The sequence below is a fragment of the Polyodon spathula genome, chromosome 20, assembly GCF_017654505.1.
Source record: "Polyodon spathula isolate WHYD16114869_AA chromosome 20, ASM1765450v1, whole genome shotgun sequence".
Taxonomy (NCBI): Eukaryota; Metazoa; Chordata; class Actinopteri; order Acipenseriformes; family Polyodontidae; genus Polyodon; species Polyodon spathula.
The window spans coordinates 22,917,196-22,944,604 of record NC_054553.1 but is presented as its reverse complement, the minus strand read 5'-3'; the positions used below and the strand labels follow the sequence as shown (position 1 = coordinate 22,944,604).

The window sequence follows — 27,409 nt, the reverse complement described above, 5'->3', positions numbered from 1 at the left end:
GTTGGAAGTTTTGCTGCTGAGTTTTTGCTGCTGAAGTTTTTCAACTATTGACGGCTGGTGACTGCAGGGGTTAAGACATTGGAAAGATGTGAAGACCATTCTCGTTTGTTGGATAGAGATGGAGCCATTAATTTTGTAGAGAACTCGTTTTTGTGACCTGTTATAGCCATTATTTCATGGGTTTATTGTGGTTCTGACAGATGGTGTTTTCCTCACCATGTTTTGGCCGATAATTCTCAGGAATTGCATTTCCATGTAGTTATGATTTTGGACGACAAATCGGGTCATGACAATGCAAATTACTGCAGTCATAGTGATTGAGGAGAGGGGATATTTAAATGTCCCTGTCTACATACTAATTAGGGAAGGAATGACTTTTAATATCGTGAGGAGAGCTTTCATGCATTGCCATGAAGATGAAAACATTTAACAAGATACATGAATTCACATGTTGTCTCGCACATTCTGAATTCACATACAAACAATTATATAAAATATAATTTCTACAAGTTTTATTACTTAGAATTTATATTTCATTAACACTAGAACAACTTTTTACAATACATATTTTTTATTTTGAATTAACCTACAATATTTAAATTCTTCTATATATACAAGCCTGTTGTTAACTCTATTGTACCTGGCAGCCATCAATTCCTTCGTTTTGTACAAGATAGGAGAGATTTCTTCTTGAAGCTAGCCACAGTGCTTCAGCAGAAACATCTCAGTCACAAAACTGCAAAGCTGCAGGCTGCAGCAGCTCAACCTGGATTCTGTGCTGCGAGTGCTTTTGTTTTAGATTAAAAACTACTTTTGTTTCTACAGTTTTGTATGTGCATATACCTGTTTACACACTAGTTTCTGTTGAAATGTTTATTTTCTTATGTTTTTTTTTCTTTTGTTAAGTAGTGCTTTAGATGTGGCAAGATAGAAAATAAACCCTTTTGTTTATAATTGTTCATTTAAATATGGTGTTTCAGCTGTGCAGATGTTTGGTATATTCTGCTTGAATAAAACTTTTGAGTTGTCTCCGATAGTTTGTCTTTCATTTTAATATTGATGGTGTTTAAAATGTACCAGTAGTTGTAGTTATAACCTCAGCGGTCCTAGTGTTGAAGTAGTCCATAAATGTACTGTGTGTGTGTGTGTGTGTGTGTTGAGGGGTGTCTGTGTTTTATATGGCCTTTCTGCTGGAGATTACATGATATTAAGTCAGACAAACGGGATCTTGACTGCTAAAACCTTGTAAGCCACAAGCACGATTCCTGATTGGGTTTACGGATCATCTCCAAAAAGCTCTACCAATGTCCATGATATTCTTTGAGTGAAGGATGCAGAAGCAGCTACCTCCTTTGTCACGTCCATGTTATCTCTGTAGTGCATGGGGCTATGAGATACGCCCTGCTTTTTTTCGGTTTCATTCGGCTCCTATCTGTCTCACTCGGCCATTGAAAGGCTTTCTCTGCTTTTACCGGAGAAACGACTAGAGATCTGTGCTTTACGTCTTTTTGATGATGTCAGACAGGGTCCGACATTGGAAGGGAAAGAGAAAATTGTGATGTCGGACCTGGTCCAACATATGACTGCAAAGGGTTAAAATTGTTTAAAACAGGGCTCATGGCCACTGCAGACACAGCTGGCATATTATTTTGTTTTCTTTCATTCCTCATGTTAAAGATATACTGCTTGTTCCACAGACCCTGGTTATCACTAACCTTGGACTACCTAATGTTAATTTAGGTAAGGTACGGCAAAGTGGTTCTTTCCACATGGTTTGAAAAGGTGATTTTTAGTCTATGGGCTTGTTGCCTTGAAACTGTGTTATTGTTTTATTTTATGTAAAAGTTATTTGTTCCTTTCAGGTTAGAATCACATTATGTTTGGCATGTTCCATATATCAGCTATGAAACGTTGCCATTATTTTTCTATGGTTCCATCCAAAACAGGCCTGAGAGCAGCTAACCCTCTGTTTGGGGTGTGGTGCGGCTGCTGGAACCAGGTGAATGCTGGATAGGGCTGGATTTCATTAATCAAATTTAGATTTAAAAACAAACGAAAAAAAGAAAAAAAAAAACAATTGTTAACAGAATATGTCCAGTGTTTTTTACAACCCTAAATGCTTGTATGTTCAAAGAGGGCGTCTTTAGAAATTGAAAGTTATCTTTACGCAAAGCACAGCAGATGTTAATTAAGGTATTATTTTAGTGCATTTGTATAGTACTGTACCTCAGGCTTCAAGATGTAAAAATAGCTTTTAATCTGACGTTCTTCCCTGCTGACATGGGAATTGGAACACGTTTACTACTGGGTACTTAGGCAGCTGGTTTGTACATAAGTATGTTACTTTCTGAAAGGTCAAAACCTGGCAGATGGTGCTAAGGTGAGGATAACATATTTGGGAGTCTGAAATTTGCCTATGTTTAGTAGTAACAGTTATCAGCTATTTTTATAATGAGTCAGATTTTTTTTAAAAAAGGAAAGAAAAAAAGAATATCAAAATGTGCCACTTAATTTAGTAAACTGATTGCAGCTAACAAAATAATTGCATTAATATTCCTTGTTGTGCACTTCAATTTGTTAAATAGGTCTCAAATGTCCAGTTTTGAAACAAACACATTATTGTAAAGATGTATTTTTATTTTAAAACATGATTTGATTCTACACTTGGTTAAAGAAATCTTTGTTTGCAAGTCTTTCAATTAGTGCTGTACTTGCTTTGGTAAAATTGGCCCCACCCCTTCAATGGCTTCTTTCCTGTTATCAAGCCAGTGTCATGATGCAGAAGGCACTCCTAATCCAGGAAGTACAAGTGTAACAGTTATCCTGTGACACCTACTTAGTTACAGAAATTAGAGAATAATTTATAAAACATTGTGGACTGACTACGCCACTGGGGAATTGCACGGCAGAAATATATATATATATATATATATATATATATATATATATATATATATTTATATATATATATATATATATATATATAAAAAAAAGGTTAGTACCAGGTCGTTTTTTTTTTATTTGGGCCAGAAGAGAACATAATACAAATGCCAGGGATGCAAAATAATCACACATTTATTTATTTATTTAAGTGTTCCATCATTTTTTCTCAAGCATCAAACGGTTACTTAGTTTCAGTAACAGCAACTGATTTATTTTTTATTTCACAAGTATTCAAACAGATATAGCCACACACACAGCACTAGCACAGACCTGAGGTTCCCAAATTAAACACGGACAAAAACAAACAAAACAAACAGTGCTCAACATAAAAGTGAAGACAAAAAGGTAGGCTTCCCCTTAGAGTCAGGGATGGTAGTGGAGTTTTCTTTCAAAACAGAGTTCCTCAAAAAAAGGGCTGTCTACTACAGACATCTCACCGCTATGGTTACCCAAAATGCACAACATCTCGCAAACAGGTGCTTTCTTCTTAATTGCTCAGTTGATTCTCTGCAGCCATCCGCTCCAACCTTGACTCTCAGAGTCTAAAACACAAAGGGGACCCCCGAATCTTTTCCCGGACAGCTTTTAAAAGAAAGAATAAAGGAAGTTACGACACACATTACTAAAATCATCCAATCACTGAGGACTATCACACAGTCTGGAGAACAGGCTTTTCCCACAACCCACCCACTGCTGATTCGTCTTAAAAGGAAATACAATTTCAGCAAATATGCAGGGGGAGGAAGGACATATATACACAGAAATAAGGTGCTAAATTATAAATCATAAAATGTAAATGAACAAATAATAAACTAAAGTGCAAAGTAATATAAATATTTAGAAGAGAAAATTCAAATCAACTGTGCTTACAAATACAAAAAAAAATCCACACTGTTACAATCCCAAGGAAACTGATAAAAAGAAAATACATGTTTGCTATAGAATTCTTTCAAAACTGCAAATTTCAAACCTATGTACTTAAATATGTAATAGGTCGAATGTATGCATTTATACAATTACTTTAATTAAAAACAATAAAAAGTTTAGCAAAGTTGAGTCTAACATACTAAATCCAGCTACTGAAAACCAGATTTCTGTTGACTACTGTCCCCCCATTATACCTTAAGACCACAAATTAATTGTACGTGTGACCTTAGTCAGGTTTTAGTACCTAAAGGTGAAGCACCAGCTCTTTAAATCTCTGTACTCTACGTAGTCTTACCTATGACGGAATTACATTACCATTCTAGCCTGGGCTGGGTGACATACACAAAAAGCACACTTAAGTGGTTCATAATCCTCTATCTAATCTTGTATGAAGTCTCTGGGTGTTAACCTGTTGCTATTCAAAGTAAACCAGTGTGCATAATCTTACCCATTGTTTTTACTTGCAAAAGGGCACAGCCAGTAAATGTGATAAGTATTTGAACTCCCTATGCAATGTATAGATTACAGCTAGCAATATGTTACTACTAGCATGTTACAGTAATTGTAGACATACAACACACACCTTTTTACACAAGATCTCTCACAGTATATGAATTGCAGGAATGGCTGAACAATGCATATTGTGTAGAGTTGGCTTACATTTCAATATTGAAAAAACTTACCATCCTAAACAGACAGGTTCAGGCAGAGCATTAAGTATGTCTATAAAGGACCTTGAATTAAACAGCTCACTAGACAACTGCACTTTTAAAGTGCATCATATTAAGTCCATTATTACCCAGTAATGGACATGGAGTCATATTTGATCAATGGAGTGCGAAAGTTCAGAGGTATAACAATTTAAATGAATCACTAATATTAACTGTTCAGGTGAAATTAGAAACTTCATTTCTAATTGGTATTAATCCATTCCCTTTTAGAAATGAATTATTGTAAAAGCCTCCTTGTCACTGTAAAATGAAACAAAATGTAAGCAAGCCATGTGCCTTGTTTTTTACCATGTACCTGTATTGTGCATATACCATGCTTTACTAACTTTGATTCTTTAACCATGAATTATTATATGATCATATATGATCATTATATGATTTATACCAGTCACTCGCTTCCTTCCGGCTTTAGCATTTGCAAAAATCAGTTTTATGGAATTAGCATTTTCAAAATGTAAAATCAGATTTTAACCATAAAACCTGAAATGCATGACAATAAAGCTACCAGCAATGGTAACTATGAGGAATGTAGCTGCAGTTTCCATGAAGAGAGAAAAAAATAAAACAATTGAACAATTGAAGACTAAATCATTAATAGCACTCCACAAATTCTCATGGAGAAGGGAAAATTATTTTATTATTTATTTATTTTTCCAATTTTTTATTGAAAAAGCCATATTCGCTATATATGGCTAATTTACAAAGGGGTACAAAGCACAACGGCAAATTACAATCATATAGAACACATTTAAAACTGTACACAACATTACATACATACACAGGCCTTCTATCAAATAACGATACAGCAGATTGTTAAAATGACGATGGAAAACCTCTGATCTAAGTCCTATCGGCAATGCGTTCCAACCTGAAACTGCGGAAAAAACAAAAGATTTCCTTCCAGTAGCACTTTTTGCCATATTTGGCCAATTAACCCTGTATTTGCCAAATATATGCTTTCCACTCATCTCAGGCTCTTTGAGTACTTAGACTGCTCTTAAATATTATATGGGCTCCTAAACATGATTTATTACTGTTTCAGCATCAATGGCTATTTGGCATGTTTAATGAAATTAATGGCACAGAATACTCTAAATAATAACTATTACATTGTAATCTGGTTTGTTTCTCTTTACATTTCTTTCAGGAGCAAATGGTAACTGAATCAGTTTTGGTGTTGTATCCTTTACTTGTCCAGCTTAGTTTTGTACCTTATATTTTAATTTAAAAACAAAATGCAGTTTACCATGCATTACCATTATTATAGTATGCATTTATATTGTAGGTGGATTTTTTGAGGTATTTTTGTTCCTTCACAATACTTCACATTCTTTATCATGATTTATCATAGTATACTGCAGTAAACTTTATAAACGGTGGGCAATGCAGAAATTACTCCAACCAAGTTACAATAAAGGATGAAAACTACCATGACTACCTACTTTATACAGGACAGAACTGTATGTGTGATGTAGGGTATTGTCACAGTTCCCACAGCTGTTTCAGCACTATTTAGTGCTTCTGGACAGCAAATACATTTTTACGACAGTAAATGTGCAGTTTTCCCTTGGTTATACTTTGCTTTTACCATAGTTTACCACATTTTTTTTTTTTAAATATGCCATACAATACCTCTTTGGGTTATTATATTGGATATTGGATGTGATAGGAAACCAGAAGGCACCATTGCAAATTCAGCAGCTGAGGTTTTCCTTTTGTCCCGAATTCCAGTGTTGAAGCTTGAACTGTGATCAAAACAACTCATTTCATTTAATTTAGTTTCCTTCTAATGAATTCTTCCTCCAATGGGAAGTTATCAGGATTTTACTGTGGTGGTCCTGTGATTTTCAATGAGCCACTGTTTTTACCTCTCACATCCTCAATCAACTTGTTTCTTCTAGTTTAATGTACCTTGTTCAGATTGGTCCCAGGTTAGGGGCACACATTGGATTAGGTAAACTCTCGACTGCACCGACAACATCATTTTCCAGTAGGATTCTGGGAAGGAGAAGCTCGTTAGGTACTGTATGTATTTTTACACAAACAAAACATGCAGTTAACTAAGGAAGCAGAACTGAGACTAAATAAGATTTGAATGATACTTTCCATTTAAAGTTGTACTGTATGCCCTACAATTAAGTTCAATCAATACACTAAAACCGAATTGCTTCATGTCTGTTTATTACATTGTCTCATACTGCAGTTTTTCCATATGTGTACCCCAGTCAATTGGTAGTTCAGCTCGTTTACAACATCTTAAGGTTTAATCTTCCTGCTCATGATGAAACCTGCTTTTTACAGAACGAAAGGTTATATATAGCAACTTCAGTCTGTGTTAAATGACTATAAACCTGATAAAAATCACCTTGCCTGCATTTAAAGAGTACTGAGACACAAGGTAAAATATAATGGCTACACCCCTGGTATACACTCCACAGGCATTCCGATATGTGAGCAGAAAAATAACAGAACAGTAACCCAGTCACACCACAACCAATTATTAACATTCTTAAGAATTGGTTTGCTGCAGATATGCAATATTAAAGTGGATGGAGAGTTGAACAAGTCTACATTATTAACGTATGATATCATTAAAATAAAAAAATAAAAAACATTTTTTTTGACCTGTCAATTACTGATTCATGGAGTTAATCGCTGGAGATGTTTGCAATGTAAACAGTGGTGGATCTCAATCGAATTGGCATTAAAACCCTGCACCACTTCTATCTTTTAATTGTATTTATTGATAAGAATGCAATAAACCACCATCATGGGTAACAGTGGGGGAATTTAGACCAGCACTAGGTTTACAGTTAACATGATAAGAAATATATATTTTGTATTTCACAATGGAGTGATTTTATTGCTGCAGCCACATGTGTTAGACGAGCCTCAGTGTTTATGAAAATGGTACCAGAGACATTTCAAACAGGATCGGATAGGAACCAGTTAATGAAGGGAACTGACCTTTTTCTGTAAGTGTTATCCATCAACTGCTCACAGCATGCGTCCATGACGTCCAAATTGTGTAAAATGAGCTCAGGACATGTACACTCAGTATTAACAGCTAAAGAGAGAGAAATACATCCAGAGGAATCCCAGGAATGAAAGGTGGGGGGAAGGAGACCTCACGCTGGGGTGGGGTTCGTGGACGCCTTGAGCCAGCCCTGAGTTTCTGGGTGATAATGGAGGTACTGTGCTATATGTAATTATATTGTAAGATTCATAGATTACCATCTGCATTCACCCCTGTTGTAGTGCTATTAGGGGGAGGGGAAGTCCTTCTTCCATTTCACTTGCCTACAGTCCTTCCACACCAGTTTTACTATTAAAACAACAGAACAACCAAAGAACCCTGGTACAGTATATATATATATATATATATATATATATATATATATATATATATATATATATATATATATATATATATATATAAACACACACACACACACACACACACACACACACACACGCATTCAATTCTTGTTAAAACAAACTCGGAAAACAAACATTTCCTGATACTACAAATTTTTTGGGCCTGCTCAAATTTAGTAGTCGCTTATTGTAAATTACCTCTCATAGTACAAATTTCGTGTCAGTGCAAATTGTTTTGGATTGGCTTGGCTTTTAAGGCAAAGGCACACTTTTTTTTCAGTGGTATAAAACAAGTGTTAGTATAAGACTATTGAGTTCAGGGCTATGCAGTTACATGATTAAGTACAGTAGTTTTTTCATACGAACTCTGTTTTGACAGCAGTTTTACTGTCAATTCTTATATGACAGTGTCAATCTGATACTCTGACCCACTTCTGAAACTTCCTTCTCCTACAGAGTTGTTGCATTAATGCTTGGTCCTGGATATCTAAGAACTGGTTCTCATCTCCATTCCCACCCCCCTCCTTTCACAATGTACGTGGAACTGTTCCAAGGGCTGAGGCAGCACCACATGAGCTGCCTACACTAATTCAATCACTCTAGCCAGCAAAAGGAAAGTTGTTGACCTAGGAAGCCATGGCCTGAAAGGAGAACAATAAGTTAACTTACGGTAACTTACAGCATTTAACAATACTTGTAAATGCAATGCACTTTCAATGATGATCAGCAGCAACAATCACTCCCCATAAAAAAAGCAGACAGACTCTGATGGGTTTTTGTCTTTCTATACATAGCTAGTACAATTCTTTGCATTAAATATACTAGTACAGTAGTCCGTTGTGTATTCGACTGCAGTAGGACCAGAGTAATGGCAGCTATGTAAAAAGCTGGATAAGTCAATCCTGTTTTAAATGCCATTATACACAGCTAACATAATTGAAGGTGTATGCCCTAATACTGTTTAGATTTATTAAACATTAAATATATTTATATATTTAGCTGAATTTTGAATCAAAGACACAAGTGGGTTTGGTGGTCTGTATAACTTTTTTGTGGCTATGCAACATTTCTAGACTGAGGGGCAATGGTATTCAACATTTGGTTAAATGATACAACAGTGAATAATCAATTATAAAAGTTTACCATGGGAAAAGCAAAGCAACGTGTAATAGAGTACTGCGAAAGCATGGTAAAGCATAAGTATGTATTTTGAATCCAACAGAGGTGTCAAGCCATGATAAATTAAGCAAAGCAGTGATTCTGGCAGGGAACTCACTTTTAACGTTCAAATCACGTAAACATCAAGCATATTTTATGCGCTTCCAAAACCAAACTAAATTGTCAATGGAATAGCTAGTTTCTTATTTGTCCTTCGATACACTTGTCTAATGAGGAAGAGCAGTTATCCTGCTCCCTGCCCCCTGCCCCCTGCCCATGGCTTCCCTATGGTCATCCACTCCACTTATCTGCAAGCTAATTTATGAGCAGGCTACCTCAAAAGGCAAGGCCAAAAGCCAAAGAATGTAGTGTAAAATCTGCATAATGTAGTAGTGTTGTCTAGTCTATGTTTCCTGACTGAAATCATGGTAAATGGAAAAATGCAAACTCTGCTAATCATTACCAACCTTTATTTAGTCAATTGTCATTTTCATTGAACAGAGGGAAAAGTTTAATGAAGAGAATACCATTAAGTGGCTGATTGTGATGTCACCGTTTTGAACTGACTATGCACTTTAATTAAAGCATGTGACTGGACAGCTGTGATGTATATGGTGTACAGGATGGTAAAAATTCAAAATGATACGCTGTGAATTTTTCTCTGTGATGTGTCCTGGAATACAGTAGGAGAAGCGCTCTTTCTGATTGGCTGAAATATATTATGCAGCCAATAGTATATGAATATACATTGTATCTATGCCTCTTTTGTTTAGTCCAACAGTTGAAAGAGTTTTTTGTCCCAAAGCTCAGTTCTGCTAATCCCCATCTGTCTATGCTTTTATGTCCCTGTGCTTAAAACTTCATCAGAAATCTCTTCCTTAGGAAAGGATTTCAATGCAGCCTGCTTATGCAAGTAAAAAATAACAAGTACACAAATAAAGGCAAATTAAATAAAAAGAGTACAAATAAACATCTTCATTTTCTTTGAATTCCCTCTGCACCAATGACCTTTTTTCAACTCCCTCTAGTCGATGAACTTGGATGATATGGATAGTGCATTTTGTATTGATTAAAATCCTGGCAGCTCAGAAATTCCAGGGCTAACATATTTCATAATACTTAATTTAATAATGAAACATATTGTAACTTTATAAAAAAAAAATATTAATAACATCCATGTATTTTTATGGTTGAAGATTACCTCATATTGGGCAAGATTTTCAAAAGGTCGTAAATGATAACTCCAGTGTTAATCAAGAAATTGCTATGTTGCGTTCATTTTGGCATTTTCAGGCGGTCGTTATGCCTATTTTGTTATTAAACAATCATCCTAATGTGATTTCTGAAATTATGTTAATTTATGAAATAATATCTTAACGAGCAGTGCTTCTTGCGATTATTTCTTTTGTTTGCCTGGGAATTAAAAAGCAAGTCTGTGTTAATTGTCATAATTTGCTTTAATTGAGTTAATTTGCATTTGGAAAAAGAAGATTTTAATTAACAAAACAGTATATAACTCACTTTGAAACAGAAATTGAACAGACCTCGGCTGACGATACAGATAGAGCGAGTGTACAGAGTTAATTTCTTACCGACAACCTAGATAATTCAATATTTGTTGTTGTGAAAATATTAGCCTTTTCTATACTTGTGGTCATGAAGGAGATTTATTCACTTGTTTTAACCATTTGTAACCTTACAGAACGTTTGTTGTATTGGTAAAATTATATACCGTTATTTGTATGAACTGTAATGTTACTACCAAGAAACTGTAACCAATGCAACTGTAGCCTTTTTTAATTCTGCATGTGTACATTACATGACAGCAGACCTCTACTGTAGATTTTATTCGAATTGTACAACTGAAATCTTGGTAAAGAAAACAAAATATTAATTTTTACAATAAAGTTTCCTAAGGTGATTGCAGATTTTCAATCTTGGCTTTTAACACCTGTGTCTTATCCACACAAGAACTAAGAACAGGCCTACAAGGACACAACGATCCACTAGGAATATGATCGAAATCATTAACATGGATACTAAAATACAGACAAAAGTGGATGTCGACATAACAAAATAAATTCCAACCAATATTCATAGATGGCTTATGTTTTTTTTTCTTTTGTTACCAAAAAAAAGATTGTAAAATGTACATTACAAGAGTTATATGTATAGTAAGCTGTGGCAAAATATTCCCCCGAAAGAGGGTAAATGACTAGTGGGGTTTCATTTTTATTTATTTATTTTTAATCTGTGCACGCCAGATAACTGTAAATCATCATTTATATGTGGTGTTCTAAATAAATGTATATTCTGCATGACAAAATGCACAATTTTAAATTAAGTTTACAAATTAAACACAACATAGATATGGTCATTATTTCTTATTTCCATTTGGCTGCTGCTCATTGGTGGGAGAGCTGCCTCCATGTATGCTAGTAGTTTTACATACAGCGAATTCTGCTTCCAGTGATCTTTCTTGATCTCGTTAACAAGCATTTTGATTAACAAGTTTCCCTTATCTAGTCATTGAGACAAGAAGTGATGTAGGTGACCTGCAACAATTAAGCTTTTTAATGAGAAATGTGTTTATTAACGATCTCATCGACCCAATTTCAATGCATTGATTGATTTAATTAACACATTTTGTTTGAAAATCACTTGCTATTAAAGCTCTCGTTACTATACCACGAGTTCGATACAATAACTGTTTTTTGAAAATCCTGCCCATTATATCTACAAGCTACAATACTGACTACAATGCAATAAGTGTCTTCTAATGTTCACCCACCAGTAAGATGAATAGCATTCAGGGTCAAACACTTTCTGAATAGCAGAGTGAAGTAGACCTATATTAAAAAAAAAAAGGATGAATAGCATAAATAGTACACAAGCCAAGGTCATGTATGAGCAGTATTTCTTTAAATGCTACAGCAGCTATACCTTTTTTATGTGTATTAACATGATATATGATCACATTGAACTGCGCTTGCATTTTGCTGTTTGATATCCTGGTACTACAGGTATACATTGTAAGATATCTCCTCCTCGCAGCTAATGAGTTATTATTATCAGCATATGACACACACTTGCCTCTCAACTACAGAGCTTGCTCTTCAGTTGAACAATAAGACATGTCTGATATGTATGGTCCAGCCCTTGCCTTTCCATTCAATTCAATAATAATAATTTTTATTTAGCATCTTTCATAGTGGACCACCATCACAAAGCGCTTTACAAGATACGAGACTAGGGGGTGTGAACTAATCATCAGTGGCAAGATATCACTTACAAAGTCTCACCCAAAAGACAGAGCACAAGGAGGTTAACTGACTTGCTCAGGGTCACACAGTGAGTCAGTGGGTGAGCTGGGATTTGATCTGGGGACCACTTAGTTATAAGGGTGCTTCTTTAAGCACTGGACCACACAGCCTAAGATGCTGATTCATTCCAGCTCAAATAGGGCAACAAAAATAACAGCATGGACAAACTCTCCAGTAGTTTTCTTAAGTGTATTAACCGTAGTATGGAAACTACTATGTTTTTGGACAGCACTGTTGTTATTGTATGTGTACTGTAGCACAGCTAAATATATGAAACCATTAGGAAAAAGACTGACTCTTCAATGAATCATAAATTAAACATATGTTCTACTTCACATCATCGAGTTAAGCCAGCATAACTACGCAGTTTGCAATTATGTTGAGCAGTTCTTATTGCAATTACTAAAATATTGTGTGTTTTTTTTTCATTTTTTTCCATAATTCTGTTTCAAGGTGCTTTGACTATAAATTCTTGTAATGTCTCCAAGCAAAGAGTTCTTAATTGAGAACTGTGGTGCAGATAGTCAGTGGATAGTCAGTGGCCTTCTACTCTGTATAATATATGATATTGCATATGATACCTACCTTAAGGGACACCCTGTATATTTTCACCAGTTAGGTGGTGCATTTAATTTAACTTCCAAACATGTCTGATTCTGGAAGATCCGATGTTGCTTAGTAATTTAATTATTATTAAATTGTGCTATAGATTTGTTAAGGCAGACTAGGCAAACCATAAGTTAGAGTTATCCTTGAGATAGTAGATAATATATAAAGGACTGTTCTAAATAAAATAATATATAAATCACTCAAATTGATTTGGTTGAGTAACCCACCTGACAGGCAATGAATATAAAATGCTTCTGAAAGATTTCAGGTGGTAGACTGTGCTACACAATGACTTCTAACGGGATAATAAAAGCTCTATTGCTAAAGGGCTGACTATTTCTGTACCTGCAGAGATTGCATCTCCCCAGAGGTTTTATTATATTTTACCCAACAGAAAAAGTGTGCAAAAGCTCTACTCATTTGCTAGGTGACTCCTGGCTTGCTTTTACCAGCCAAACCATCGGTCAACCTCACATATACACTACTATATTTTGAAGGACTGTATGAGGATGGCAGATCAGTCCCAGCCAGATGAAGGCTAACTTAGAGAAAACATATAATAACTAAATAGAACCCAGAACTACTGGTTGCAAACACCATACAATAACAAGGGAAGGTTAAATTTGAAATGCCATTTGAAGCTACTTAATCTGTATTAATAATATATAATAATAATAATAATAATAATAATAATAATAATAATAATAATAATAATAATAATAATATCTTTTTTATAATGAATACTGTTTAAATATAATAATGAGTGCACAGTTTTAAACCTGTTTTTTTTTTTTTTTGTAATCTGAGTTATGCAGTGCTGTGCACATGCAGAACTCTGAAGAAGCAGGATTATAAATTCTCATGACACATTCACTTTCAATTCACTGAAGACTTGGCAAGTTAGGGAGTGCTTTGAAACATATTTGCTTTGCAGCTAAACAAACATATACCCATAAGGACTGCTAATGTTTTATTCAGAACTAGATTTAAATGCTTCGCCATATTACTGTTTAATTGTAGACATAGGTCTCTAGAAAGGTCCGCATGCTACATAAGGTTTTCCAGTTAAAGCAAAAATGTGAAAAATGTATTTTCTTTTTTAACCTGTCAGCACTGCTACAGTATATGACACACATGAATGGTATTTCTTTAACATTTCTGTTTAGTTTGCTATCATGGCCCTATGGTTAAGTGAAATGCCTTGCTCTGGTATCTTTCACAGAGTGGTTGCTAACAGTGTTGTGCTCTGAATTGAATTGCTGCAATGTTTCCCTTGTCTGCTGTGCACTGTACCAAGATTAGATGACCTCATCAATAGAGGAAGTCCCATACTGTGTACTCTGTTCTGTCAGCACCCACATAAAGCTGCTCAGCAAAACAAAAAGGAAATAATTGTGAATTGAATAAGTGATTAAATGATTATTAAGGCTCCAGCCACATGTTTATAGATAGGGTGATCTTGGGTTTAGAGAAAGGGTTAGAGTTAATGCTGGTGTTGGTGTTGGAGAGAAGGTATGTGCTGCTGCGTCGTTCGTCTTGTACTGTTGTGAGTTTCTGTAAAACTGTTTTGGCCACTGTGCCTTTTGTTTCATTCCTGTCTTTTGCAAACTGTTTTGTTATTAAACGTGCGCATCTGCAACTTTTCTGTGTCTCTGAGTCTTTCTGCCTGCTGATATCCTGGGCCGTGACATTACCTTGTCACAGGATCAGACATTAATATTGCGCCCTCTTAGAGTGAATATGAAAAATCTGATTAATGTTAAGTAATGTAGTATTATTGTTGTTATTGTTATTATTTTTGGAATATTTCTGTTTGAGTCATTACATCCTAGTGACTTTTTAAAAATCACATTAGTGGGGTTCTCAGAATCACGTCCAAACTATCCAATATATAACTAAAGTGCATCAGGGGCAATAGAGTGTAACCATTAACCAGCCCCCTACAAAATTATTGCATTTGCCCTATGTATTATTTCTCATATCCACTACAGGCATTGGGACAGGTTAATGGTTACACATACAGTTAAAAGAAGATTCAGAGAGATCTGTTGAGGATACAAAGATGCTTAAATTTCTTAGTTTCACCAAGATATCTCCAAGGATATCTCATACTCATACAAAGTTAACAAGAACAGCACAGAAACCAGGACCAGAGGAAGCAAATGAAGTGCAGACTTAGGACACAGGGAAAAACAGACATGTCTTCACACAGAGTGGTGAGGGTATAGAGAGGGTACCTAGTCATCTTGTGGATTCTGAATCATTTGCATCCTTTATAACCCGTCTTGACAAGATTTTGTTTTTTAATCTCTCTCAGCTTCTCTCATTCTTTCGTATGTTCTAATGCAAGCGATTCAGCAGCAAGCACATTCATACTAATATTCGTTCCATACAAATGTGATACCAATGATATGCAAGACATACAAAACTTACCACTGCAGTGGTATTTTGAAACCAATGCCTCATTCCATTGTCACTGCTACAGAGCTAGACTTTTGTACTATTGAATTAACATTGGAGATCATTTGGCTAGGATATTGCTACGCCTATCTTGTTAAAGCCCATTCCTACAAGCTGAATAGAACTATATTAGCAGTATTTTATATTAAATGTGAAGTAATATAATGGCAGATGTCTTTGTCCTGAATTATGATTCAGCAATGAGAAGGGTGCAATGGAAACTACCGGGTGACATGACAGTTTCATACTCTCTGCATACCGATTGCTCAAAGACAATCATCTGCCAGATCCAAGGATCCCAGGTTGTGACTCACACGGCACTAATAAAGGACTTATAACTATCTATTCCGGTATATATAGTGCCGAGAAAAAGTTTGTGAACCTGTTAGGATTTTCACATATTTCAAACTTAAAGTGTTCATCTTAATCTGTCCTAATAATAGATAAATATAACCTGATTAAACAAATGACACAAAACATGACACTTTTTCAACATTTATTTATCCACAAATGATTCAACATTCAATATACTGTACAAATGTATGTGAACCTTTAGATTCAGTAACTGGTACCCCCTTGAGCAGCAATGACAACTAAGCGATTCCTGAAACTGTTGGTAAGTCTCTCTGTGGCAAAGTGCCTCACCCCTGTGTGTATTTCGTGTTGTATGTTGTGTGTTAATGTTGGTGTATAGTCATTGGTACACAGGATATAAACGGGTCTGTGTAACACGTGTTACAAAATGTATATTTGTAGTTAGGCACGAGGATTGCACAGCACTTCACGTGCAAGTAAAATGTAATATGTGAGCATGGGGAATTCCACTTTATTTATTATTTATTAATTCACGTGCAGTTGTACCGCGACTCCAATTGAATGATTGATTAACAATCAAGTCTCGGTACAGCTGCATAAAAGCAGCATGTTTTCACTCATTCGGGGTTGTGTGTTCGAGGAGTGGAGAACGGGTGTGGAGAGGAGAGAATTAAAAATGAGAAAACTAAACAAAGTAAAATATATAACCACTCACCATGTTTGTTTGTTAGTCCACTGTTTGTTTAAATGTTAGTCCATTTTGTTTGACTCTTTAATTTGGTGAATGTGCCATGTCCTGTGTTTTTGTTTGTTACAACCTTTTTATTTACTGTTCTGTTCATTCATTAAATGCTGAGCACAAACAAGTGCTCAGCTTCCCCAAAACTCCCCAAAACTAAAAATTTTGGCCCATTCCTCCTTACAGAACTGTTTCAACTCTGTGACATTTGAGGGCTTCCTTACATGGACAGCTTGCTTCAGGTCCTGCCACAACATTTTGATGGGGTTTAGGTCCAGACTTTGACTAGGCCATTCTAAAACACGGAATTTCTTCTTCTGCAGCCATTCTTTTGAAAAAATGTTTAGGATCATTGTCTTGCTGCATGACCCGCTTTCGGTTCAGCTTCAGCTTCAGCTTCAGCTCATGGACGGATGGCCTAACATTCTCCTCTAGAATCAGCTGATACAATGCAGAATTCATGGTCAATGATGGCAAGCCGTCCAGGTCGTGAGGCAGCAAAACAGCCCCAAATCATCACACTCCCACCACCATGCTTGATGGTTTGGATGAGGTTATTCTGTTCTCATTGAGGCCAAAAAGTTCTACCTTTGACTCGTCTGTCAGGAGAACATTGTTCCAGAAGTGTTGTGGATCATCTATGTGCTCTTTGGCGAACTTCAGATGGACAGCAATGTTCTTTTTAGAGAGCAGTGGTTTCCTCCTGGCTATCCTTCCATGAACACCATTCTTGTTCAGTCTTTTTCTGATAGTTGAGTTATGAACACTCACATTAGCCAAGACGAGAGTGGCCTGCAGAGCCTTGGATGTTACTCTGGGGTTCTTTGTGACTTTGGTAGGATGACCGCTCCTGGGTAAAGTGACTGTGGTCTTGAACTTTCTCCATTTGTAGACTGTCTGTCTGACAGTGGATTGGTGGAGTTCCAAAATCTTACACATGTTTTTTTTTTAACCCTTTCTAAACTGATGAGCATCAATAACTGTTTTTCTGAGGTCCTCAGAGATTTTTTTTGATTGTGGTATGACGTGTTTCCACACACCTGTATGGTGAAGACCAAACTCACAAAGTTTTTGATCTTTATATAGGGTAGGGCCTCCCAAACTCACCCCTGAAGATCTACCTAATTAAACACCTGATTTTAATTATCCCCTTAACTGAGCTGATAAAACCAGGGGTTCACTTACTTTTTCACATACCCTGAATCTTAATTACTCATTGTTTGTCTAATTCATACATGTTTCAAAAGACATGGAATTGGTTAATATATTAATGGATATTTAAGAAAATAGTTTTAAAAAATCAAATCAAGATTTTGATTCAAGACGGCTACCATGGTAAAACTGTGGAATTTCCATAATTATCACTGGGGTTCACAAACTTTTTCTTGGCACTGTCAATATCTAAACAAAACCCCCTTCACTGACTTCTTTCCTGTCAAAATAACCTGCTTCCCCTGTTGGCTGACATACTTTCAGCCAGTAACTTACTTTGACCCAGAAGGCACTGCTAGCGTGAAATGAACAAGGAAGTAAAGCAGTAACAGACATATTGGATAGCCAGACAATAAAAGTGGAACTTTTCTTAACCCTACTGAAGTACCAGATGTCTGTTTAAAAATGAAAATGTATGTTTGCTATAATGTGTAGCTAATGTCAATGTAGCTAATGTAAGTGCACAGTTAGTAAGACTTAAGGAATTATTGTATTCGCTACATTTACTTCAACCAGCACATTCTTCAAGACAAAAGCCTTTCCTGAACACTAAAACAATTGTAGTCAAGCAGCCCTCATTTCATTGCACTCAGCAATATCCCGTTCACTCCTGCTTACTTTAAAATGATCTTGTACCTGTTTAGGATCGCCTCTCTTCTTGGTTGTTGTGTGAAGCTGATATATTGTGTCTAGGTAGGACACAAATGTAAGTATTGTGCTAAAAGCACTCCCAACATTTAGCAAATGGATTTGAAGCACCCTCAAAATAGTTCATAGATGATACATTGAAAAGCAATTTTATGAAGCAAAAATCAGCACACACATTAAACAGACTCAATTTTTTGTCAAACAAGCAAACAGCATAAAAGGCAATGTGTGCTTATGTGCCGCTCTGTGTGCAGTAATCTTTCTCCTTGTCAGTTCTGCTATACTGTGCTATCAAACCAGCTGTATTACTGCCACAGTTTCATATAGTCGTAGTCTTTCTCATCTCTTAAGAGATGAGAGAATTCTCTAGTCTTACATTTATATAATATATATATATATATATATATATATATATATGTATATATATATAATATAATTTCTTTAAATGATTGATACCATCTAACCATAACTGGTACAACATGTTGTAATTAAAGTCATACAGTATATATCTTGCCTAGAAGTGGATTCTCACCAATATCTTGTAGCAAACAAAATAATTTCATAAATCTTCCCTGTTGTGCATTTCCATTCACTATATGGATCTCAAATGTTTTAAAAAAAGAAATATTAAAATAAATATATATTTCCATTTTAAAACATGATGTCTTATTTCAAGAAATCTGTTTGCAAGCCTCGCTTTCAGGTAATTTTGCACTTGAGTCATTTGCAGATTTAAATTGTCCTGCCCCTTCAACACCTTCTTTCCTCTAATTAAACAGCCAGCTTCTTTCCAGTTTCAGCCAGTAACATAACATGCTGTTACATAAAAGACACTGCTAAGATGAAATGACTAAAGCAGTAACAGACCTGTGAATAAGGCATAGCAACTAAGAAGTTTCTTTAACCCTAATGTAGTGCCAGTGCATCATTTCAAATGCAAATGTTTGCTACAATGTGTGTTTCTTTAGATACTGCACATTTAAGTCAAATATAGGAACTGGATGTGCCTGACATGGAAGATGAGTGGATTTTTGTTCACTACAACCACTTTAAATATGGAACAAATACCAATAAATCTACAGTATTTAGGAAACCAGTATCTGGTTCTGAGTGCAAAAAGTTTGGGCCATATGGACTTGTTTTCTCAGGTATAGGTACAGAGAAGGAAGAAAATGAAATTGTTTTGTGTCAGTACTGTTGATGTAAACTGGCATTTAACTGTATTTTAAATGAGTAGAACAGTGATTGAAACTGAAAAAAATGACTTATGGTACAAAAAATAATTGGAATTGATCAGGGATTCACAGATGAGTTGTCAAAGCAGTTTGTATGAAAGTTATAGTCTTAAAAAGAAGAATTAAATTAGATAACCAAGAAAAAAGTTTTCCATTGATCTTTATAAAATAAAAGAGAAAAGAGGATACTATTTATTTGGAAATCAATATTCATATATGAATATAGTGAGAGAGTGATATACTTGCCATAACACTGTGAATAGGGCGAAGGATCACCATTGTTTGGCATTACCCTGTATTAGAGATGCAAATTAGGTTGATCATGTGATGTCCCATGTGATTCCTGCAACACAATCTGAGGAAGCAGCAGGGTTGCAAAAAAGCCTACCAGAAACAGGGACAGATTTAACAGCATTTAAACGGGATAGTCGGTGCACACTGAGCAGGTGCTACAGCAATAAGAATAATCATGCTGGTAGGCTGCTCCAAGACATCATTCATTACAGCGTACATGAAATGGCAAAACAACGTTCCGAGTCTGGCAGCCAACTGTTAACAGGGAGGTGCATCTTTTGTGCTTTACAGAAGACATGTCAGAGAATCCATTTGTATATCAAATCATCAGCTGAGTGACGAACAGCCCAGTTACACAAAAAGATTATGCTGCAGATGGCAGTCAATTAAAATATGTGCTTTGTTCCCAGGTGTTTGTGATTCTTACAGAATATTTCTGTTCACGCTTGAGATATGTTGAAGAGCACACAGTGTTTTATTAAAATACATATAATACAGATGAAACCAGAATCTCTGTCTTAGTTTGGCTTATGCTGCATTTCTGTCTACAACGTGAAACTAGGTTAATTGGGATCTCATCTGGTTCCTGTTTCAAATTTGGGGCAGTTCCATGTTCAGCTATTTGATATGCTACCAGATGCTATACAAGGTCATCACTGTGGTCCTCACTTTTTTGTAGTAACAATGTATTTGCTTTTCAACAGCTGTAGTTTTTGTCTCTTACTTGTCTTCTCTTGGTGCCTGTCACAAAGACGGCCAAGTGGGCGGCGTCAGAACCAGGAAGGAATGAAATATACAAAGACAGGACGGATGAAATGAAATGATGAAGACGCCTGTTGGCGCCGGTTTAATACAAAATAAAAGGTTTAAACAAACACGAAAACACAGGACACGGCACTCTACGCCAAAATAAATAGACAAACAAAAACAGACTAAACTTAACAACACGGTGCACGGACAGACACTGACAAACACGGTGAGCAGATACTTCTTTGTTGTTGTTGTTGTTATTATTATTATTATTATTATTATTATTACTACTATACTTCTTTCCTCCGTCTCCAATCCCGTTCTCCGCTCACCGAACACCCAACCCCCAGTATGTGACAACGTGCATCTATATATACTATTGTGCTGGGATTCAATTACCAATTAATTATTCACTTGAATCCCAGCACGTGAATTAATAAAGTGCAATTCCCCGTGCTCACATATTACTACATTTTACTTGCACGTGAAGTGCTGTGCAATCCTCGTGCCTAAATACACATATACATTTTTAAACACTCGTGTTACACAGACCCGTTTATATCCCGTGTACCAATGTCTATACACCAACATTTAAACACACCACACGCAACACATAACAGATAATATACACGGGGGCGGGCACTTTGTTACAGTGCCATACTTATGAGAGCTTCCCCTCACAGCTCTGTGAGCATACCCAAGTGCTCAACTGAATACACCTTGCCAGCCTAGCTATGTTTCCAGTGCCCATTGCTACCATTCTCAGGTGCTTGCTAAGGTGTTTTCTTGTGTTTTGTGCATAATATTGTTCTGCTTTTGTGCTACTTCAGTCTGTTAACCAGCTTGTTCTTGAGACAACCAATCATTTCCAACAGCACTATGGCTCAAACTAATATTTAATTAGAAACCTATTGCTTATGTCAGCGAGTGCTTATGTAAACCTATAAGGTACAAGCCTAATGTTGAATTGAGTCTGCCTATATATAGAACATTTCTGGTGGATTAGTTCCTTAACATGTTTAATGATGAAGGCAGATGGCTAAGTGCCCACCCCTAGGCATGTTTCTTGATGCATAAAGGTTTCTTAGTGCTGGATAAAGAAAAACCCAGAGATTTAATAAAGCAGAGTTGTACAGTGGCAGATGCCATCATTGTTTGTTCCTAAACATTGGTCTAGTTCCAACATTTGGAAATAGCTGGGCCAAGAGTGAGTGGACAGTGTGGTGTTCTGGTCCTTAGACATGAATTAGAAAATGTTTGCTTCTTGTTTCAAATTAGTAATTGGGGAAATAAAAAATGAAAGCTTGTGTGGTGTTGCTAATGCATATTACCAACCATGCTCACTACAGAGATACTTTTCACATTGCAGTCATTTTTCTGTTGTAAATGTGAATCTTGTGTTGCGTCTTCCTTTATTTTAATGTTTTGTGCATCAGAAATGTTAGAAATGGCCTACATTTCATGACATTTCTGTTATGGCATCATTTAATTTTACTTTTTCTAATTTTACAGTAAAGTAAATCTTATACATTTCCTATTTTCTAATATAAATCAAACGATGCCCAGCAAGTTTTCCCAAATGGTTAAAATGATTTAAATGTTTCTTACCTTAAGATGTCTTCACTGACAGCAGCTGGGTTAGAAAAAAATTATTTGCAACAAAATCCAATGAGGAGGGAAGACTAACCAATTCAATGTTAACTAATTTAACTATTCATGTCCAACTTCTTTTACAAAGGCCATGCTCCGGAAACTTTTTTTTTTGTTGAGAAAAATGATGGCACCCATATTCTCTGGTTTCAAAGAAGAACAGAGTTTGTTAACCATCATCCTGGCCTTGCTGGACACCCACTCACTTGGGACTAATGTTAATGAGACATTTAACATGTACATTGCCATGGTTGCTAGTTTTGAAAAGCATGTCTGGTTATTTTTCAACCACAGCAGTGGATCTTCAGTAACGTGTAATGAGGTTTCAGAGGCATACGTCACCACGTCTTGTCAGAAATTGCAAGTGTGTAAGTATGTGTGGGGGTGGGATTTTGAAAGAAATAGTAAAACAAAAAAAACAAAAAAAAACTAAGCAATATCAGGGAACTAGAGTACAGTTTTACATAATTTTATTTTGTCCTAATCAAATTGATGAATGTAACATGGTTTCACGTTATTCATTTTGTTTTGATCCATTGATGGGTATTTGACCGATTCGATGCATCGATCCATCGTCCAAGTATTTTGAGTATTTCTGAGTGTGATAGAGACAGATGTAAGTAAAAATCTATCAGCACCCCCAAAACCCCCAGTGTAGACACCTTAGACCAGTCTGTAGGGTTTACCTGGTGGCTGTTCCCCATTGTTTCGAAAGGTATATCCCAGCTCATATTAAAGAAAATATGTGACCCGGGACAGCAAAATCAGTCGGAAGTCGCATATGTAGATTTTACACAGTGGCTAGATTACTGAGTGAAGTCATGAATTATCGATTTTGAGTTTTACATATTTTTGTGTACTTAACAGTCCAAACTGTTAGTTTATTTTGTAAAATAATACCTCTATTATACTGCAAATAGACAGTTTGATAACAACAGCGACCTATAGATTATCAAAATTAGCTGAAACAAACACTAAAATCTGTACAATTCACGGAATCACAGCAGCATCGTCCATCCACGTATACAGACCATCTGGGTATCTTTTGAAAGCTGTAGTTTCCCTCTTTCCCGCTTTATGTAGGTCATTAATAGACTGACATCTTATTTAGCCAATGCAAACAGTTTTAAGAAGTGGTTGCAGTGTAAACAGTTTGTGTTGCTATGCGTGACGCCATTTGGCTTCTTGTAGTATCCACCAATTGGCTGAATGCCCCCATGTGATTTGACTTCTGGGACAGTGGCATTGCTGTGGTTGTGAACGCAGAGAACTTGCGATATTAAACCCCTGCAAATAAATAAATAAATAAATAAATCACATGTGTATTATGTCTTTATCAAAAGAACAGGATGTTGCAAATTCTATTAGCATTTTACTGTCCAGCAACATGGAATCTGCTGTGACTGACAGACAGTGGATGCAGCTGGTTTCGGGATGTTTTTGTGATGGTGCGTGCTTGTCTGAGTCTGACAGTGAGAGTGGTGATGTAGATGACTCTGATAATGTTGACAGCATAAGCAAAAATGATAATTTCAGTGCTGATAGTGATGACGACGCGGCTGTCATTGATGAAGTAGCTGTGGTGATGGAGAATCATGTCCCTGACATTGTTATTGATAACAATACTAGAACTGAGTTGCAAAAAAAAACATAATTACAGCTGTGTAAATAAGTCGTCTAAATACAGTTGCAAACTGAATGATGGGAAACCCTGTGTTGAGGTATTTTCTGACGAAAATATATTTGACCTGAGGAAATCAATGGGTTCTTTGCCAGACTTCGAGAAGGATCTGATTCTCTTAGGAAAAATCAGCGCCACTATCAGCAATGATCTAATCAGCACTAATCCTGGACTAGCTAGTGTTAACTGAGGTAAGGTAGTCCAAGATATGTTTTTCAGAATATGCAAATACCAAGTGAAATGTAAATAGTAAACGTAAATGTAAATAGTTCAGCACTTTTAATTTAAAAGCATTCACATTTTTGTTTAAAAAAAAAAAAAGCCATGAATTGTAAAAAAAATAAATAAATAATTCTATGTTTCAATAAATGAAAAATAAATATTTGTATCATATAATTTCTTTGTCATATTTTGCAGAAAGGTATGAGGAGTTATTGGTGAACATTTGATGTATGTGTCAGAATTCTAACATAATGGTTGCTAAGGAAATAGCTGGAAAGTAGGTGTCCCATGTTTCAACTTAATTTTCTCAAAATGGCGTCTTCTGACTTTTCTGATTTCAAAATGTCATATCTCAGGCCCCATTTGAGACATATCAATAAGTGTGGTATTATTTTAAAGCTTATTATATGTCCAATCCATTGCCACAGTAAAACGGTTTTTGAAATTTTTGACCAAGTGACTGATTTCGCTGTCCTGGGTCACATATTTCAAAGTACCTAAATCCACCTTCAAAACAAGTTCTACTAAAAATACTCACAGGGTCTCAGAGAAGTAACCCGACCAGTAAGCTGGTTACGTGCATATGATGCAGTGTATGTGATACACGTACAGATATACAAGCCCTTCCCTGCAACATTACTCATCTTTGTATAAGCTGTACAAGCTGTAACTAGCAATTAACTTTCTAAATCCCCTAACACATTCAAATCTGATATTCTGTAATGTTCAGACCAAAATTCACATTGCATGATTGAGACTTTAGTAAACCATGAAGCTAAAACACTCTTAGCTGTAATGCTCTTAAAGGGCAGGCAGAATAACAATGGTGTCAGCTAAAAATAAACTGAATTGATGAAAGCTTAATCACAATTCTAGGGAAGTAACAAAAAGTTGTTAAACCTCATGTAAAGGGGGAGATCTTTGCTGACTCTTCTGGAGTGTTCATAGTGCTGCAGGAAGAGGGCAGCTCTGCTCCAGGACTGAGAACGGTCATAAAAAGGAAAAAAAAAAAGAAACCCAAAGATAAGAAAATAAAAATATTAATAGCGGGGAAACCTTGGGCAGATCCCATACATGTATAAGAAGCAGGCTGAGGGAGCAAGTGTAGGACGGGGACCTAGGTCGTGCGGGTAGAGATGGTTGGGGTAAACCTGCTGAGTGCAGCACCTTTTCTTTGTAGTTTTTGATTACTGTGTTTTATTTATTTATTTATTTATTTATATTTCACCTTTTGTTATTATTATTTCAAAGCACCTGTGGACGCTCCAGTGGGCCTATTTACCTGTGGGTATTCCTGTGGACCTGTCTGCCATCGCTGGTATTCAGGCCACGGACAACAGCACCCTCTGTGGGCTGAAATAAATCACTGAAAAAGAAAAAGAAATAAATAAAACTTCCACACCTTAACATATTATTACACATCAGCTGCAGTAAATTGTTCTCTGATATGACCAGTTGAAAAATAAATCTATGTTTAACAGTTATCCTATCTCAATATTATACTGATTTCAACAGACAACACATTTTGAGGACTGCCCAATTATTTGTATTTGATCACCCTTCCACTATGGTAACAGAATGTACAGAATTAGCCTCAAAAGGAGGATAGAGTAGATGTTGTAATTGCCCACAATCCATTGTTGTTTTATCACTGAAGCTGCAGTGTCCCACATTATAAAGTCAGACAACAATTTGAGGCAGTGATCCTGGTTTATTTTCTAATTTATCCCATTTTTTGTTCCATTGAAACCTCAGGTACATACGTTGGTCGTTGCTGATAAATTCATTCCAATTTTCCCAACCTTCATTTACTTGCAATCAGTCATCTTGAGGCATCGACTGATCAGTTTGTTTTTCAGAGACAGGTGACTTTCTTCTCCCCTTGAGATGCAGGACCAGTGGGCTAATGAAAATCACCCATCACTCATGCCCTAATAGAAGTGTCTAGGATTCTTCCACCCTGCTTGAATAACTACTTAATATAGACTCAAGGCAATGCCAATACTTTGACATCTTCCAGTCCCATTCAATATAGGTCTGCACATGTATTTATAGGTATTTTGATGTGCTTATAAGTTGACAGCATAGATTTGGCCCCTCTGTGCTTGTCTGGTTGAGAGTAGCTGCTTGATCTCAAAATTTTGCCAAGTTCTGTCTAAAATGAACCCTGTGTTTATGGATGGTGGTGCACCAGCACACAGATTAAATTTAATCACCAACGGAATGAGAGTAAAGATATCTGGCCAAGGTGGCTGTCAACCTTCGGAAAGGTTTGTCCCAACCCAACAATGTTCTGAGCCTGATAGATGTCATTTTTATATCAGTGGTATTCTCCAGCCAGGGAGGGAAGATTGATCTTGCAGCTCTGTTGGCATGTAATAATATGCACTCGGCCACAAGCTGACTTCAAATCAGGCCAATCAAACGTTAACAGCTTGCAGATGTGCACTGGAGAATTTCATGTTTTGATGCTGTGTTTAAAGTGCCAGTACATTAGAGGGCAAACAAAAAACAATGACTCAAATTCAGGTAACATGTACAATTTTCCCTTGAGCGCACTTTTGGTGCCAGATCTACTTAGCTGCAGATTCACTGTCGACTCATTCAGAGTGCTTACAGGATCCACTAAATAAACGGCACTGGTTGTGTTTGACATACAGTACCAATGGTACACCATTACTATTCATTAATACCACTGGCAATCCTTTTATAGTATCATAGTTCCATGCTAGCAGCAGCTTTCAAATGTATCAGTACCAGCGCTAATGGACTTTAAGAGTGGTTATTCATTGAATAGTTATTTACTTTTGATTGAAATACAGATTGGTATTAAGGAATCTTCATAGGCTGTCTAACATCAGAGCATTTCTTTCAATTGGTTTCTCAGACAGACATTTTTTTTTAAATGTTATGCTTGTCCAAACATATCTCATGCCTACTTGAGTATTGACTAGTGTGTATTGCAATGCTGATATCAATATAGTACACCTGACTGTATACAGCTCCCTTAGGCAGTTACTGAGGTAAAACTAAATACATTGACGTCACCAGTGTTCCAGGCTGCAAAAAGACAATGATATGAGCCAACGCACACTTGCGGTCCATTGTACCACACCATAAGAGACTCACTGTGT

At 36.2% G+C, this 27,409-nt stretch overlaps 2 long non-coding RNA genes across 2 annotated transcripts; both read right to left on the bottom strand.

The window, feature by feature from the left end:
- Positions 1-3,104: 3,104 nt before the first annotated feature.
- On the bottom strand, positions 3,105-7,729 carry LOC121295253. The gene is made up of 3 exons (XR_005946892.1): positions 7,569-7,729; positions 6,513-6,599; positions 3,105-3,525 (listed from the first exon to the last, which is right to left on the bottom strand). It is a non-coding gene; the product is annotated as an uncharacterized LOC121295253 (long non-coding RNA).
- Positions 7,730-22,546: 14,817 nt separating this feature from the next.
- On the bottom strand, positions 22,547-25,643 carry LOC121295929. The gene is made up of 3 exons (XR_005946983.1): positions 25,558-25,643; positions 25,176-25,255; positions 22,547-22,967 (listed from the first exon to the last, which is right to left on the bottom strand). It is a non-coding gene; the product is annotated as an uncharacterized LOC121295929 (long non-coding RNA).
- Between the last annotated feature and the right edge of the window lie 1,766 nt (positions 25,644-27,409).